Source organism: Bombyx mori, chromosome 20, assembly GCF_030269925.1.
Source record: "Bombyx mori chromosome 20, ASM3026992v2".
NCBI classification, from domain to species: Eukaryota; Metazoa; Arthropoda; class Insecta; order Lepidoptera; family Bombycidae; genus Bombyx; species Bombyx mori.
In genome coordinates this window covers 8,215,789-8,233,114 of record NC_085126.1, presented here as the reverse complement: position 1 = coordinate 8,233,114, position 17,326 = coordinate 8,215,789, and the positions used below count along the sequence as shown (strand labels likewise).

Below are 17,326 nucleotides of genomic sequence, written 5' to 3'. Positions count from 1 at the left end.
GTAATTAAGTTCAACATAATATTCAAGTCGCGGTTGAGTATTCGGACGTTAAACATGAGTTTGAAGAAGTTTAAGTAATAGAACTGAGGTAATGATGTTTGTAACAAAACTCAGTGCTAGATTTTCGACATCGCAGCAATTTCCAAAAAAAAGCGTCGAAAAAAAGTCACCATGACGACGAAGCAATGTTTAAAATTGAATTTACATAAATAAACTGTTGCAAGCACGTGTTTTGTATTTACATAGGACTACACAGAATTACTTAAGGTAAATTCAAAACTGATGCATGCGTATAATTTTGTCCTATAAATAAATTTTATATGGTCACCACATTAGACAAGGACACCGCGACCAAAAAGTATTCTCTTTCGAGACCGATTTCTCGGCATTAGACAGCACTCCAGTTGTAGGTACTTATTAACTCCATGTGAGTACCATAAAATGGAGTAAATAGGGACAAAATCCAACTTCAGATTGATTGTATTGTATTGATTGGATTATATTCATCATTTCGGTCCATATAAATAATTGTATAGCACCTACCTACCTATATATCGCAGTACTGCGAGCTGACAACCCTTACAAATATCCCAATTTAACCCTTACCTGTGTCAATTTACCCCGGACGCGGGGTACTTTGGGACGGCCATTATTTTACCGATTATTTCTTTAAAATGAATAATTAAAATAATGTAACGGTTTTTATCACCTAGGTACGTTCAAGACTCAACTTATTTCTTTGGTTGAGCAGTGACTATTAATTGGAACTATTTTAAAATTCAATCTGAAGTTTGATTTTGTCCCAATTTACCCCATTTTACGGTATTTTGTCTATTTAGTGTTTCTTCAGATTTAAATGTGTAATAACGGTGGTTTATTGACTGTTTAATATCTGTGAAAGTGCACAAATGTGGTAAAATGAAACAAAGTCGCTGGACGTAGCTTCTCGGGATCCTTCAAAAAGTCTACTGAAAAAATCTCACTATATAACTACCATTTTAATGAGATTTTATTTCATCCCATATCATCTCATTTCATTACATTTAATTTCATGCCAGTTGATTCATGTCTCACATTAATCATCTTCATTTCATTTCATTTCACTCCATTTTATAATTTTTCATCAAAATAAGAATATACATTTAAATAAGATATGACCTAAATGTCTTAGTTACCAGGTCATAAAGTCCCTTAAAAATAAAAAATAAACAAAAATGGCGTCTATTTACGTTTGTAATTCGAAGTTAAAAGGGCATTGACAGTTAGTGGCTTGTTTTATTTTCGAAAATAGTGAAAGCTTCCGCGTAATCATAGTGAACATTTGTATTGGAAGCGGTTGTAAGAGGGAATTCTGTCCAGGTTGTGGAATATCCTTCCATAGGTATAATTCATTGATTAATTTTTACTAGCGTATATTTTTATAATGTGAGATATTTTTTATCATTTTAATATTTAATACCTTTTGTCTTGTACATTGTACTTAATCTATGTCGTATACTAAATTTGAAAAATCAATCTTGAAAAACTATACTAATTTTGCAATATTATTAAAAGAGCCATCGAGTGGTATTTTTTTAACTTTATTTTTTTGCATTGAATAGCGTCGCAAGCATGCAATTTGCCTGACGTTAAGCGATGCGACCGCATACGGACAGTAGCAACATTTATGTGTTAAGAGTAGCAAAATCAACCGACACCATGAATTACCAAGCAATGCTTTGCATTCCACTACGCTTAGACATATGTTAAGTCTCAATATGTCCAGTAGTTGCTCTGGCTACAGTGTCCTTCAAACTGGAACACAACAGTGCATATATACTGCTATTTGATGTGAGAAATCGTTAATTTTTTTTTCATACAGTGTAAACCTTACCTGTCCTGGTGAAGCCTCTGGGCCACCAGTAATACCTCAAACATAAAAAAAGAACAAAAACAGTGTAAACCACAAATATCAAACCGGTTGTTATAGGATTGTCACAATTTCGTGTCCTGTTTTCAGGATCCCAGCGAATGAAGAATTGAGGGCTTTGTGGATTGCTTCCATGAATCACTTCCATGAATCTTGACAATAATGTGTCAAAATGAGCATGCGTTTGTAGTTTGAATTTTAAACAAGATGACTTTTTAATAGAAGCTAAGAAAAAGTTAAAACCACAAACGGTTCCTTCAGTATTCCCTAAGGTAATAAAATGTTAACGTGTTGCCTTTTTTAATATATTATATATTACTACATAGTATTGCAATATGTTAGAGTTAGCTAAGTAACTGTTCTGTATATTAAACAATTAAGCTCAAGTAATGTATTGTATTTCTATATAATACTAGCAGACCTTACAGACTTCATTCTGTTAAAAAGATTTGGAATGTGGCAGTTTTTTGTTCCTCCCTATTTTATAGTTGCGGCAAAAAATGCTACTGAATAAATTCTCCTCATCACCCTGGTGATAGGGCAGTGTGTGGGGTTCAGCTAAATAATATACAATTAAAAGTTAAGAAGTTTATTTAAAAAAATATACTTCATATTAAAAATTATGTGTCGCCGTCGTCACTATTATTATCTAATAGTGCTACCCCTTGCATTAAATTTATAGTAGCACCTGAGCTGGTGGAAGGAGTCGGCTCCTCATCCTCGACATAACTCTCGTCGCTGGAAAAGTCGCTGTCGTCACTGGCGTAAACAATGAAACGCTCAGTGACTAAATCGACTATATGGTCACTTTGGATGTAGTCAGCCTCAATTTTTTTTACCTTCCCGCATAATTGCGACCATTCATCGGCGCCCATCAATTAGACCTTCTCCTTTACTAAGCCCATCACACTGGTTGCATTCCATGTAATGTTCTTGCTGGCTACATATCCTTTGATTGAAGCCCATGCCATTTCTATAGGATTTAGGTCCGGATGGTAGGGTGGTAATCGCAAGACGCTATGGTTATGTTCTGCAAGTATCTGGTCAATACTATATTTCTTGTGTTGTTATTTATACAGTCTAATCAATTTGTGTAGCTGAGGTTTGAGCATACTCTCTTCGTATGGTATGTCCTTTTCCGCCAACCACCTCTGCATATCTGCTTTCTTGGCATTCGAGGTAGGTGCAGGATCGTACTGTTTGTTGTGGTATGATGCGTTATCGATTACTAATACAGCATTTGGCGGCAGGTTAGGTATAAGTTCGCTGCGAAGCCACTTGGTATAATTTTCATAATTCATGTTATCATGAAAGTCGCCAGATTTTGTTCCCGCTTTAAATAAGAGCAGCGCATTAGGAACAAAGCCAACTTCGGATCCAGCGTGCACTATCACAATCCTTTGTCCTTTCGAAATTGGTTTTTTAAGCCCCTTTGATGATCCATCTGACCACGCCTTAGAACCTGTAATAAGAGATATAATGATTAATATTCGTAAGTGTGTCTCTCAACGTCCAAACTATTTCACAGGACACAAATATGCGGGAACAAAGTATGGTAATTGTTACATACCTGAATGAGATGAATCAACATACGACTCATGTGTGTAAATAATAGATTTTCCTTCTTGCCTATATTTAAGAAGTGTTTTAAGGAACTTTTTTTTATTTTTTTATTGCTTAGATGTGTGGACGAGCTCACAGCCCACCTGGTGTTAAGTGGTTACTGGAGCCCATAGACATCTATAACGTAAATGCGCCACACACCTTGAGATATAGTTCTAAGGTCTCAGTATTGTCACAACGGCTACCCCACCCTTCAAACCGAAACGCATTACTGCTTCGCGGCAGAAATAGGCGGGGCGGTGGTACCTACCCGCGCGGACTCACAAGAGGTCCTACCACCAGTAATACACAAATTATAATTTTACGGGTTTGATTTTTATTACACGATGTTATTCCTTCACCGTGGAAGTCAATCGTGAACATTTGTTTAGTACGTATTTCATTAGAAAAATTGGTACCCGCCTGCGGGATTCGAACACCGGTGCATCGCTCGATACGAATGCACCGGACGTCTTATCCTTTAGGCCACGACGAATTCGAACTCAATCCTTAGCAACCTAATGTTAATTTTTTCTATTGTTTTCGGCTTTTTTCCACCGGAAGCCTAAATTATTCAGAATTCTGCGCAGACTGCGTTCAGAGCCAATAAAATTGATGTCTTCTTTTAATTTTTTTCGTAGCTTTTTTACTGTAGGCAGATATTGTGTAATTACTGATTAGTTAAAGTAAATTTGTAAATAAGAATTATTAAACTGCTGGTAAAAAAGCGTGATTTGATTATTTATTTATTTATCGTATGGCATTCGTTTACACTGCGTGGTTATAATTTAAATTTACAGTCTGTGAAATAATCTATAGCTGCTTCTGTTACATTTTTGAGATCTTCCACTTGGCCTGCGAATCTCGTTAGTGGGCATTCCATGAAAATGTGGCGTATAGTTTGCTCTGGGCATCCGCATTCACAGCTTTCGTTTTCCGTCCAGCCCCATCTCTGCCGCAGTTGGTTACAGTGACCAACTCCCGTTCTCAGGTTGTTAAGCATGCACCAGATTGGGCGTTTTTCTTTGAAACCAGGTGGGCGGGAGTGTGGATTCAGCTCGAACAGTTCAGGTGGGATACATCTGGCTGACCATTCTTTAACCCAGGCCTCGTTTGTGTTCCAATTGGAGTGTGGTTGGTGTGTCTGTAATGCCGGTGGGTTTCGTGACTTCAATCTCGTCGGTTTGAAGTTGGCTAGGTCCCTGTTGATAGGCAGCTCGGGTCGTCTAAGCGCCTTTTCTATCTCTGCGTATAGGTGGTGGGTGCGGCGAAGGTGGGGTGGGGCAATGCTGTTCAGAGCCGGAAGCCAGTGCAGAGGGGTTGGTTTTAAGCACCCCGTGATTAAGCGCAGAGTGTGGTTTAGTTGCGTATCGACTACAGTAGTGTGGGAGCTGTTCAACCATGCAGGGGCGCAGTATTCTGCCGTCGTATATACCAGGGCCAGGGCGGATGTCCTCAGACAGTTGGCTGAGGCTCCCCACGTTGTCCCTGTCAGCTTTTGTAGGATATTGTTCCTGGTTCTCAGTTTCGCTGCGACGTTGTTTAAGTGGGCACTGTATGTGAGAGACCGGTCTAGAGTGACACCCATATATTTGGGACAGGGGTTAAAGGGGAGAGTGGAGCCTCTAAAGGTGACGTTGGGTTTCTTGTTAGCCTGTCGGTTATTTAGGTGGAAACAGCAGACTTCCGTCTTGGAAGCATTTGGACACTAACGCCATCGAATGAAGTAGTTATTAAGCGTGGCCATGTCGTTTTCAAGGTGACATTCCGTTGTCTCTATACTGCGGCCTTGTGCGACTAGAGCTAGATCGTCGGCGTACGCAAATTTCCTGGAGAGCGTCTCTGGCACATCGTGGGTGTACACGTTGAAGAGTGTTGGTGCGAGGACTGAACCCTGCGGGAGGCCGTTGTTCAGGACCCTGGATAAGCTAGAATTGTCTCCCAGATGGACACGGAATGGTCTGTTGGTAAGGGCGTCCTCAATAACATTGTAGATCTTTATATACAGGGGATCAGCTTGAGTAGTTTGTACAGCAGTCCCTGGCGCCACAGTGTCGTAAGCAGCTGTTAGATCCACGAATACAGTTGACGACTTGAGGTTTTCGTTAAAGCCCCTCTCCAAGAGTGTGGTCAGTGCTAACACTTGATCGCTGCAGCTGCGTCCTGGACGGAATCCAGCTTGCTCTTGAGGAATATGTTTTTCTATAGTTGGTGAAATGCGGTTAAGTATGATTCGCTCAAGTAGCTTATTGTTTTATTTTAGATAATACTGCAATGTTACTTTTCACTTTTTCAAAGGCGGTTATTATCTTATTCTTTAGTTCTTCGGCACTTATTGTCTGTGTGTTATAAACTAGCGATTTTATTCGCCCCCACAAAAAAAAGTCGAGAGGCGTCAAATCAGCTGATCTAGGACGCCACTGAACAGGCCCTCTGCGCCCGATCCAGCGTTCTCCGTACTCGGCATGAAGATGCTGGCGAAAACTCCAGGTGAAATGCGCGGAGACACCATCGTGTTGGTAAAATACCTCTTGTAAATTAACAAGAGGTACGTCCTCTAATAGAGTAGGTAAAGTTTCTCGTAAAAACAGTAAATATGACTCTCCTGGCAGACGTTGTAAAAATACTGGTCCCAGTATGTGTGTACCGATCATAACCGCCCAGACATTGATTGAAAATCGATGTTGGAAGGAGTCTACTCTGCATGCGTGTAGATTTTCATGCATCCATAAATGCGTGTTATGTTGATTGTACATTCCCACACGTGTGAATGTACTTTCGTCAGTCCAACTAATGTTTCGCTGCCAATTTTGTAATAACCAGCGGCAGAACTCTAAGCGTGGTAAGTAGTCACTTGGCTTGGAGTCAGCTCCTGGCATCGCCTGAGGTGGAATGGATGCTCGCCATCACCACTAAGCATGCGCCATATATGCATATGGCTACAGCCAAAGCGTGGTGCTACTTCCCGGGTGCTACTATGCGGATTTTCGTCGAAATAATCGAGAATTTCGTTTTGGAGACGAGTGTGTGTACGCATATTGTCTCCCCTGTCGATAGCCGTGTTTGGACGAAAAGTTCCGTGGTCTCGAAGCCGTTGTGTTGCTGATAACATAGTGCGGCGGTCTACACTAGTACCGTATGTCGTGTTAAATATTCTACACGCTAGTGCCACATTATCATCACACCGTGCCAAAGTTCTCACCATTTCTGTGTATTGAACTTTAGTATACCGAAAAGACATAGCGAAATACGGGAGATATTTTATTTGCACTATCACTTGACCTCTTATCGATAAGGTGGACGCGGCGTGACTGACTTGTCAAAAATATTTTGATGACTACGTTGTTTAGATTTTTCTTTGATCACCGCCGACGCAACCGCGTCGCCGCGAACATCGGGAATAGCCTGCCGTCTCACTCTATTGTAAAAATATTAAGCCGACGAAAGAAAGGGATAGTAATTATTTTTGTATTACGTGGCTTTCTTTTATGTATTGTATGTAGTGTTGCTGTGTGCCGGCGGTCGCGGTTGGTATTGTGTGCGTAGGTATTTTATTTTGTAATAGACTATTAGCCTTGAAATAAGTATCAGATTTTTTTAATTAAATAATATTTTTTTTACTAATTAGATATTTCATTTTAAAAAGTCTTAATACCCTGACTTACGTTCCATTTTCGTTTCTATGAACTGTTTAGCTAGCTGTGTAGGGTGAAAAGAAAGTTAAACAAATATGAACTCTATTTCTTTCGAAGGAGAGTCTTCTTTCATGCATAGAAATTATAGAAATTAGAATAAAAGGGGCTTCCCCGAAACTGGGTAATGTTGCCGATATTCAATAGTACCTATATTATTCTGTCAAAGGAGTTTTATTTTGCGGCTCTGGATATTTGTCTTTTGTGACAAAGGATTTCTTACATTGTTGCCAGAACTATTTACATAAAATAATGTTACAATGGATTAAATATAAAAAAAAAACCTACGTTTCCAGTACGATTTCGATGCTCGACCGTACTCGCGTAATGTTTGCAAAAAGTCGTACAAATACGATTTAAACCGCACAGACGGCAGTGTTTTATCAGATCTGATTACAATTTTGTGATTATCAGATGGCATCAGATCCAGTGCAGTGTGAAACGATATAAGCAATTGATTGTGTTCATGAAATAATGTTTGTAATTGTTCTACAATAGACCTCTTTACTGAATTGCTATTTAAACAACGCAGATCAATTTCTTGTATTTGCAGGTATTTGTAGTTGCTACCTGACACTGGTAACAGTGAACCTGCTCTGTGATATATTTGGCCTTGTATCAGTAAATATAAAAAAAAAAAATGTTTGTACCAAACGCTATAAAATAAAATAAAACCAATCATCACCAAATAATATGATGACAGTAATATATTTCTTGGGATTAGAGATTTGATGATTAGTGACACATCTTAACTTAGGTGACAGAAAATATTGTTCGCTAAAATAATTATGACTGGTATAATACATACCTTGAAAGTTGGCATGAAATTTTGCCCAACTGCATTTGTTGCCCCGAGTGAAGTCATTTGAAAGCAATTGTTATATTGTTGGATATTTGTCAAAAAGTGTATGGAATCTGTTCCTATTCCAGGACACTACAAGGAGCGTCAGGTGGAGTGCCGGTGATTAAGTCCGCAGGCAGCCTCAATTCTCTCCGAAAGTTTGCGAAAGCCGTCGTCACAGTCGTACTTTAGTGAACTGCACTGCAGTGCGGTATTTCTAAGGGCTACTCCAAACCGACAGAACACTTCAGGCACTAATTTATCGGCGTTCGTCGAGGCTTCATGATCAGGAATGGTGAAGACTTCGGGCCACTTTCTGAAGTAATCCATCACCACCATGCAGTACTTGTTTCCACTATCGCTATCTAGAAACGGTCGGGCAAAGTCGAGTGCGAGTTCTTCCCACGGATCTCCCAACGTTGTACAATTTCAGTGCACCTTTAAATTTTAAATTATTTATTGATTTCATTTTCCTGACAGTAATTATAGTCGAAAGGAACGATATGTTTATATCACTGTCACTTGCACAAACGTCGTCATCTGACGTATTCGAATCTGTCCTTTAAAGTAGAGACACGACATATTGTTCTATACGTACAATTGCTTATATAAATAGCATCAATTTTGAAGGCACATAAATTATGGTCGAAAGGAACGATATGTTTATATCACTGTCACTTGCACAAACGTCGTCATCTGACGTATTCGAATCTGTCCTTTAAAGTAGAGACACGACATATTGTTTTATACGTACAATTGTTTATATAAATAGCATCAATTTTGAAGGCACACAAATTATGGTCGAAAGGAACGATATGTTTATATCACTGTCACTTGCGCAAACGTCGCCATCTGACGTATTCGAATCTGTCCTTTAAAGTAGAGACACGACATATTGTTCTATACGTACAATTGCTTATATAAATAGCATCAATTTTGAAGGCACACAAATTATGGTCGAAAGGAACGATATGTTTATATCACTGTCACTTGCGCAAACGTCGTCATCTGACGTATTCGAATCTGTCCTTTAAAGTAGAGACACGACATATTGTTCTATACGTACAATTGCTTATATAAATAGCATCAATTTTGAAGGCACACAAATTATGGTCGAAAGGAACGATATGTTTATATCACTGTCACTTGCGCAAACGTCGCCATCTGACGTATTCGAATCTGTCCTTTAAAGTAGAGACACGACATATTGTTCTATACGTACAATTGTTTATATAAATAGCATCAATTTTGAAGGCACACAAATTATGGTCGAAAGGAACGATATGTTTATATCACTGTCACTTGCGCAAACGTCGCCATCTGACGTATTCGAATCTGTCCTTTAAAGTAGAGACACGACATATTGTTCTATACGTACAATTGCTTATATAAATAGCATCAATTTTGAAGGCACACAAATTATGGTCGAAAGGAACGATATGTTTATATCACTGTCACTTGCGCAAACGTCGTCATCTGACGTATTCGAATCTGTCCTTTAAAGTAGAGACACGACATATTGTTCTATACGTACAATTGCTTATATAAATAGCATCAATTTTGAAGGCACACAAATTATGGTCGAAAGGAACGATATGTTTATATCACTGTCACTTGCGCAAACGTCGCCATCTGACGTATTCGAATCTGTCCTTTAAAGTAGAGACACGACATATTGTTCTATACGTACAATTGCTTATATAAATAGCATCAATTTTGAAGGCACACAAATTATGGTCGAAAGGAACGATATGTTTATATCACTGTCACTTGCGCAAACGTCGTCATCTGACGTATTCGAATCTGTCCTTTAAAGTAGAGACACGACATATTGTTCTATACGTACAATTGCTTATATAAATAGCATCAATTTTGAAGGCACACAAGTTATGGTCGAAAGGAACGATATGTTTATATCACTGTCACTTGCGCAAACGTCGCTATCTGACGTATTCGAATCTGTCCTTTAAAGTAGAGACACGACATATTGTTCTATACGTACAATTGCTTATATAAATAGCATCAATTTTGAAGGCACACATAAACATATATCTATTTCGTTTTTACTCAGCACTGTAACTAGCAGGAAAACAATATTACAGTATTTCAGTGCGTACATAAAATGAAACATGAATATACGTAAATACCTAACGAGGCCGAAAATCCGCCATGTTTAGCGCACCAAATGTCATTGTCAGTCAGTTCAGCCGTCTGTCTTGGGTTGTACATTATTTATTGACTTTGTATCGATTTAATATGATTGCTTATATAAAATTTCGCTACCTCGCTTAAAACATACAAAAATAATAATTAAAACATATTTTATAGGATCCCAAGAAAGTCAGTGCGCCAAAACTATTATCTATATATATTTAAATTCATTATGGAGCACTCATCCGAAAAATCGGACACTATTTTTCGGTTGGAATCTATTGATCATGACACTAATCATAAATACCTCTTAATATAACCTACTTCTCAGTAGGTCGCGTTTCCGATCCGGTGGTAAATTCTGCGAAGCACTGCTCTTGCTAGGGTCAGTGTTAGCAACTCTCCGGTTTGAGCCCCGTGAGCTCACCTACAAACGAGCTGAAATAGCCTCTCAAGGGTACCAGCATAGGTAGGGAAAAAAAACCGCTCATTCATTCGTGTCCGAGCCGTAGCACAGTACGGATCTCTCTGGAACGTTGTTATGCTTCTCGTAAAATATACACAGCTCACCAAGTTCTTATGAAGTTTTGTTTCGAAAGCCCAAACATGAGCATCGTCAAGAACTTAATAACTTTTTAAAAACATTACGGAGATTTCTCCATTGTTGTTTCTCCTCCGTCATATATTTTGATCTGAATGCTAGATCGATGTGGTGTTAGTTCGATGCGCTACGATGTTTAAAGTAGTGCGTACTTGTTTTAGCAGATGGCGTTGCCATGATCAGAGTATTTTTGGAAGACTTTGAAAGACGTGGTTTTCTTATTATAAAAGAGGTTATATTTTCACTACAATGTATTTATTAGCACTATTGTTCGTTCTTAATTACTCCTTAGCACCAAATAATGATCAAAGACCGTCCAAAATGTCATGCACTTGATAATAAACACGAAAAGATTCATAAGTCGCTAGTGATTTTTGTCGTTTAACTTTCTTCGGATTCAAATAGTATATTTATTATGAATGGTTTGATTATTGGTTATTAAATTTATGATTCCGCACCTGTAAACTTGCTTAAATAAGCGACTACGGGTCTACGTCCATCATTATGTACCTGCATGACGACCTGTTCCTCCATAACCTATCGAACTCGCATGAGTGCGCAATTCATTTCACAGCTCCGGATCGAATATTGCCAGAACTGGTTCATTAGTTAAATGAGAAATTATTTCTGGGCGCGCTTTTTCATGTTCATTACTCCAATAAAATTTACACTCTTTTTGGTTAAAGCGGCAATGTGTGCAGTTTTAGTCGCATAGTAAGGAATGTATCTTCGAAAATATCCTGCTAAGGCAAGAAATTGTCGAACCTGTTTCGATTTGGTCGTGGAGACTTAACTTTCTTCAAGTTAATAGAAAAACCCGCTTCTGTTAGTTCTTTTATGACAGATTCTAATAGGGCGAGATTCTCTTCCAGTCCGTCTGTCGTTAACAAAACATCATCAATATAAACTTAACGCCCGCTTGTTGTAGTGGTAAGTGACATGGTCACTAAACAAGGGGGTCGCGGGTTCGAATCCCGCCAAGGGAAGATATTTGTATGATTTATATAATTGTCTTTCCAGGGTTATGGGTGTATATTAAATATATGTATGTGTATAATAAAAATATTATATTTATTTCCTTTATCTGGTACCTGTAACACAAGTTCTTTACGAACTTAGCACGGGAGCAGTTAACGTGGCGTGATTAAAAAAAAAAAACTAAGACCTGCCCAGCATCAATGAATGATTTGAGTGTTTTTGTTATGGCTTTCCGATACACGATAGGGGCATTTGCTAGACCATAGGGGATTTGGAAATATTCGTATGTGGGTTGGTGAATGGACTCTTAGGCCATTTTAAGTTGATGAAATCCAGAAACCATGTCCAGTGCATTGAACTAGCGCGTATTACCTAATCTATCTATGTAGTCATTAATCAAAGGGAGAGGGTGTCTAGTTTTGACGGTGATTCGATTCAAAGCGCTATAGTCCAGCACCATTCTATCAGAACCATCTTTCTTTTTTATTAGTAAGATCGTACTGGCATACTCAGAGTCGGACTCTTGAAAAACGCCTTTATCGAGCATCTTTCTTTATCTCTAACTAGGGAGCGAACTTTTAACTTTTCGTCGTGCGACAGCTTATAGGGTCTATAATACAAAGGAACGTTAGTTGTTAATTTTATATGCATCTCACTATTTTTCACTGTTGTGATCGCGGTACCACTTAAAAAATATTCGGAATACTGATCAAGAACGGCCAATAACTGTTCCCTATTATATCCAGTAACAGGTGTATTTACTCGATCAGATAACGAAATTGAATTTACTTGTATAACACTATTCGTGATCCCCTCACTTCGCACTACACGTTGGCAACTACTATTTCGAATGTAAGCAACACCATCCCTATTTGATACGTCAGCACCGATAATTACGGGTACGGCTAAATGATTACTGTCTACGATACAGAAATCAGTTTCCAAAGCTATGTCGCTGAACTCGACGGATAGTGTAACAAAATATTAAGACTGAAATGGTAAGCAGCGGCTTGGCTCTGCCCCTGGTCACATTGCTGAAGTCCATGGGCGACGGTAACCACTCACCATCAGGTGGGCCGTATGCTCGTCTGCCTACAAGGGCAATAAAAAAATAAAAACTTACCCTCCTTACCGCCTAGGCCGCATAACAACTGAGTAGTAGGCTTCATTTTACACGGAAAGTATTTTCACTAGGTTTTCTGACATTAAAGAGACACACGATCCGCTATCTATTAATACATCTAACGGTATCCCAGAAATTACGGCTGTTGTCACTTCGCAGTTCTTATATTTTAGCTACCCGCTTGTTTATTGCAAAATTATTTCGTGACCTAGAGCGTTCTTTTGCAAAACAGTTGTTCTCGGAGTGACCTACCTTTTTACAAAATGCACACTATAACATATCGGCGCGAGATGTCGACGGTAGTGCAATTGCTTGTTCATCGCTGCTAGGACAATTGGGTGTTATATTATTAGGCCGTTTATAACAATTAGAAAATGTATGACCAAATTGATGACACCGATAGCATTTAATTCTAACAGTTTTTAGAATCGTGCTGATGCTTTAAGGACTATGATTATAATATTTATTTAACCGATTCGGAGCATTCTAATATACCCTCTTATTATAATTATATATGCGTAACAGTTACAGGGAATATATAACAGTCCTGTGCCGATGATGTCGATAACTAGGTTTCTCTTGTCTGGGCATTCAATGTAGAGTTTGCGCATGTCAGATTGTATATAGATCCATCGGTTGTTATTGAGGGTCTTCCATTTATCCAGGTGTCCTTGGACATAATCGGTCCTGCATTGTGGTGGTAACATTTTTACAATAGTCGTTAGTAGTTCGCTTTCGCAACTTGGGTTTGCGCTGGATGACGTCACTGTTGTTACATCTATCTATCTCTAAATGTATTCATGATGGCTTATCACTCTGCATTTATCTATTGATTCAAGATTGCAGTACTCAGACTTGTCTTTGGTCACGGCTATATATGTAGAACTAGGAATAATAAAGCTAAAGGATGATGGGTTTACAAGATCATGTGGAGTAGGTAAGGCTATACTATGATACAATCAAACTCTTTTGGAGAAACTAAAGGAATTCTTAAAATAAATACAATTTGATTACTAAGGCTATAACATATTACATTCGAGTGTTTAATAAAATGTGGATTTGACTTAATTCTAAGTTTATTGGTAGTTTGCGATTTACAGGTAAGTGTCTAAAGCTATCAACGATTTCTTGGTATAATTGTTTAGGCGATAAAATAGCCGGATGAAGAATGTTTTGGCTACTAAACAATACTGCGTTTGTTATGTCTTCTAGTTGGAACTTAATATTCATTATTTGGTTTTTGAAATTAATGTGTCTTTGAGTCAGTTTATTAGCCAAATGCAAACCGTGCTCTTCCTGCAAATTACACAAATCAATTAGAAATTGCCACATGATTATTTTTCCGTTAACTGCATGAATTATTTTCTTTGACTCAAAAATATTGCGCATTAATTTAACCATATGACACGCATCCAAAAACACAACGACATTATAATCGGCACTCGGGTGTTTGAAGTGTGTTTTAATGTTATTAATATCATTTATATCGCATCCTAAGCAATTCATTGTTGCAGTGTTAGTTTTACAGCCGTCAAATGTAATGGAGCGTATGTGTACACCAATTTTTCTCGCATTTTTCCAGAGCCATGTTAATTAAATTAGCTTTCATGTCCGCCTTTAAGCTATCAACAAAAAAATAAGCAAGTGGCAATTTCCACGGTTCATTAATAGCCACTAACATAAACACATAAGCCTGACTCGCTATTTCATTTCTGTCGCCTATACCTATACCCATGGCCTATACCTATACCCATGTCTACCAGACCCTCATAGTGTTTACCGGTCCATGTTTTTTGCCTCCTGATAGACATTTCATCGGCAACTAAAGCACATAAAATATCCTTTTCACTAGATTTTACTTTCGCTTCTAGCCTATTTAATGTTTCGGCGCAAAATCCTGGCTCCGCATCCACATTCTGATACCATTCGTACAAAGTGTGAGGGTGCGGTAAACATTTGTCTAACATTTTACGTGTATATTTGTACGCAGCTGGGGAATAAAAATGAAGAGTTAATGCGAACTTTCTGGCTCCTGGGGGATATTTTGAAAATGGCTTTTTAAGTTTATTTTTATTTTTGGCGTACATACCATAAAATACTTCCGCTACTTCGACATTTTTGTCCAGATCTAAAAATACTGTTTCATCATTTTTTTGTTTTTTCTTAAGTACCTGAATTATATTTTTTAATGAATTGTTCTTTTTAATTAATCTTTTGTTGACTTTTTGCAAGTCATGATTTTTTTTTTATTTATTTGAAATTATTTGACGGCAAGATATGAGTTTTGACTTTAAAAACTTTTTTCTGGGTGTTTCACTTATAGATATCAAATCTGATACTGTAACGGTTGGAGAAGAGGGAAAACTGCTAATTCCAGAAGTTGCTGAAGGTACAACCTGAAATAAAACAAATATGTGTAGTGAACAATCAAAACAACTTAGCTGATCATTTACTGATTTAAATATGTTTTTCTTTAATTACCTTTGAGTTTTTTTTTTGTTTGCGTTTCAGTTATTGGCACTTTTTCAATGATGTCATATTGTGCCGGCGGTTGAATCTGAAATTATCCAATTATAATTTTGTAGTTAAAATATTATATCAGCAGATGAAATCTCGCTTATGATGCATCACATAATATATTAAAATCAAACAAACATATTGTTACCTCTAAAATCGATATTGTTGGTTCATTTACTTTATTCGACACGTCCGGTGTTATTGTGGTTACGTTATCGTTAAGTGGTTAAATCTGGAAATTAATAATTTAATAAATAAATTTAATCTGTAATGCAGTTGATTCATCTTAATAATTTAACTTAGCTTACACATTATTGTATAATTACCTGCAGTTTAGGGACAGCTGTTTTACTCAATCGACGTCTTTGCGAATTTCCCGTAATATCTAATTTATCGAAATGGATTGAACAAACAACAGAGTTTTTTCTGGGCATAAACACATGCTCTCCTCTTTCCCTTGCAACAATTGAGACCTATTCCGCACAGATAAATGGATCGGCCGGAAATGTATAAATTAAATTATACAGCTAAAATATATTTTTTCGAAGCATCCGAGTTTCGCCTACCAACCCATTATATGTTACATCATGTAAATAAGAAATCTTATTCTATAAAACATTCTAATGGTTAACGTATTATTATTAGTGTACAAATTCTTGGTAAAAAAAGAATAGTATGAAACTACTCCATTCATGCACTGTCTTAGAACATCGAACTTTTGATCAAACGTTGGCCATGTTGGCGCGTGGGTTGACTAAGAAACAAAACTCGGTTATTTTATTGAAAATACTTAGATTATTAATGATTGACATTTTAAAATGACATTTACTTACCGAAAATATGATATTCCAACAGATATATTTCTATTACTATAGTTATTTTTGCAGTTTTTAAATACGCACTGAGGCATCGTAACACGTGTATGTTGGCGCCGTCACAAACAAACTTAATCAAAATAAGACCCCACTTTGAAGTGAGGCGTTATTTTTTCGGCCGTTTTTTAGTCTGACCGGGTATCTAGTTGTATTGTCGATCGAAGCTTTACATAACATAAAAAATAAAATTCTTAAAAACAACACAAAAGTATTCGTCTACCCTTGTCACTCACGCCAAATAGTTCGTCTACCACTTAGTTGTGTCGCCTTTGCTCTCAATGACATATTTAATGCGAAGAGGCATGGTTGCAACCAACGCTGCACACTCCTCAGGCGTAATTGACTCCCAAACAGCCAAGAGTTTAGCCTTTAAGTCGCTCTTCAATCTTGATGGATTTTACGGAGAACATTTTTCATTTTCTACCATAGGGTTTCGATCGGCGACAAGTCCGGGCTGTTAGATGCCCATTCGATTGTAGGGATGCTTTCCGCCAATAGTCACGTCATTGTTGTCCTTGCAGTATGGTAGGAAACACCATCCTGTTGAAAAATGAAGGAATCTTGTTGCTTGAGTGACGGAATAGAGGGTAGAAAATTCTCTTCCAAAAGGTTTTGAAACCTCGCAGACTTGATAGAACCATCCACAAACTGCATACCATAAAATTTTCCATAAAATACCACCAACACCTTTTGCAGACATGCAGCCCCATGTCATCCATGTCATAAGAGACACCGGAAACTTCTCTTTGCGTTTGAGACAGTCAGCATGAAATGCTTCATTTTTGTGCCGAATCACTTTTCCTTTCATCGCCGACTGTCACTTCAAAGGGCAATGACCACATATGTATGGAATTCCGTCTTATGTTGTTGCACAATAAATCTTTATTTATTATAGACTACGCTTTATACCTAGGCGGCACTGAAAATTTCGGGAATTAACGAAGTGATACAACATTACTATTTAAAAATGTATTTATTGCTTTTCGAAGTATTCTCCGCGAAATTTGACACATTTTCCATACGATGGAACCAATCAT

At 37.8% G+C, this 17,326-nt stretch overlaps 1 long non-coding RNA gene across 1 annotated transcript in view; it reads left to right on the top strand.

Annotated features, from left to right (window-relative positions):
* Positions 1-1,177: 1,177 nt before the first annotated feature.
* The window catches only part of LOC105841794 (putative nuclease HARBI1), a 66,898-nt gene continuing 50,749 nt past the window's right edge, over positions 1,178-17,326 (top strand). The window contains exons 1-2 of the long non-coding RNA XR_005245850.2: positions 1,178-1,381; positions 2,000-2,181. This is a non-coding gene — a long non-coding RNA (putative nuclease HARBI1). The remainder of the gene's footprint in view (positions 1,382-1,999; positions 2,182-17,326) is intronic.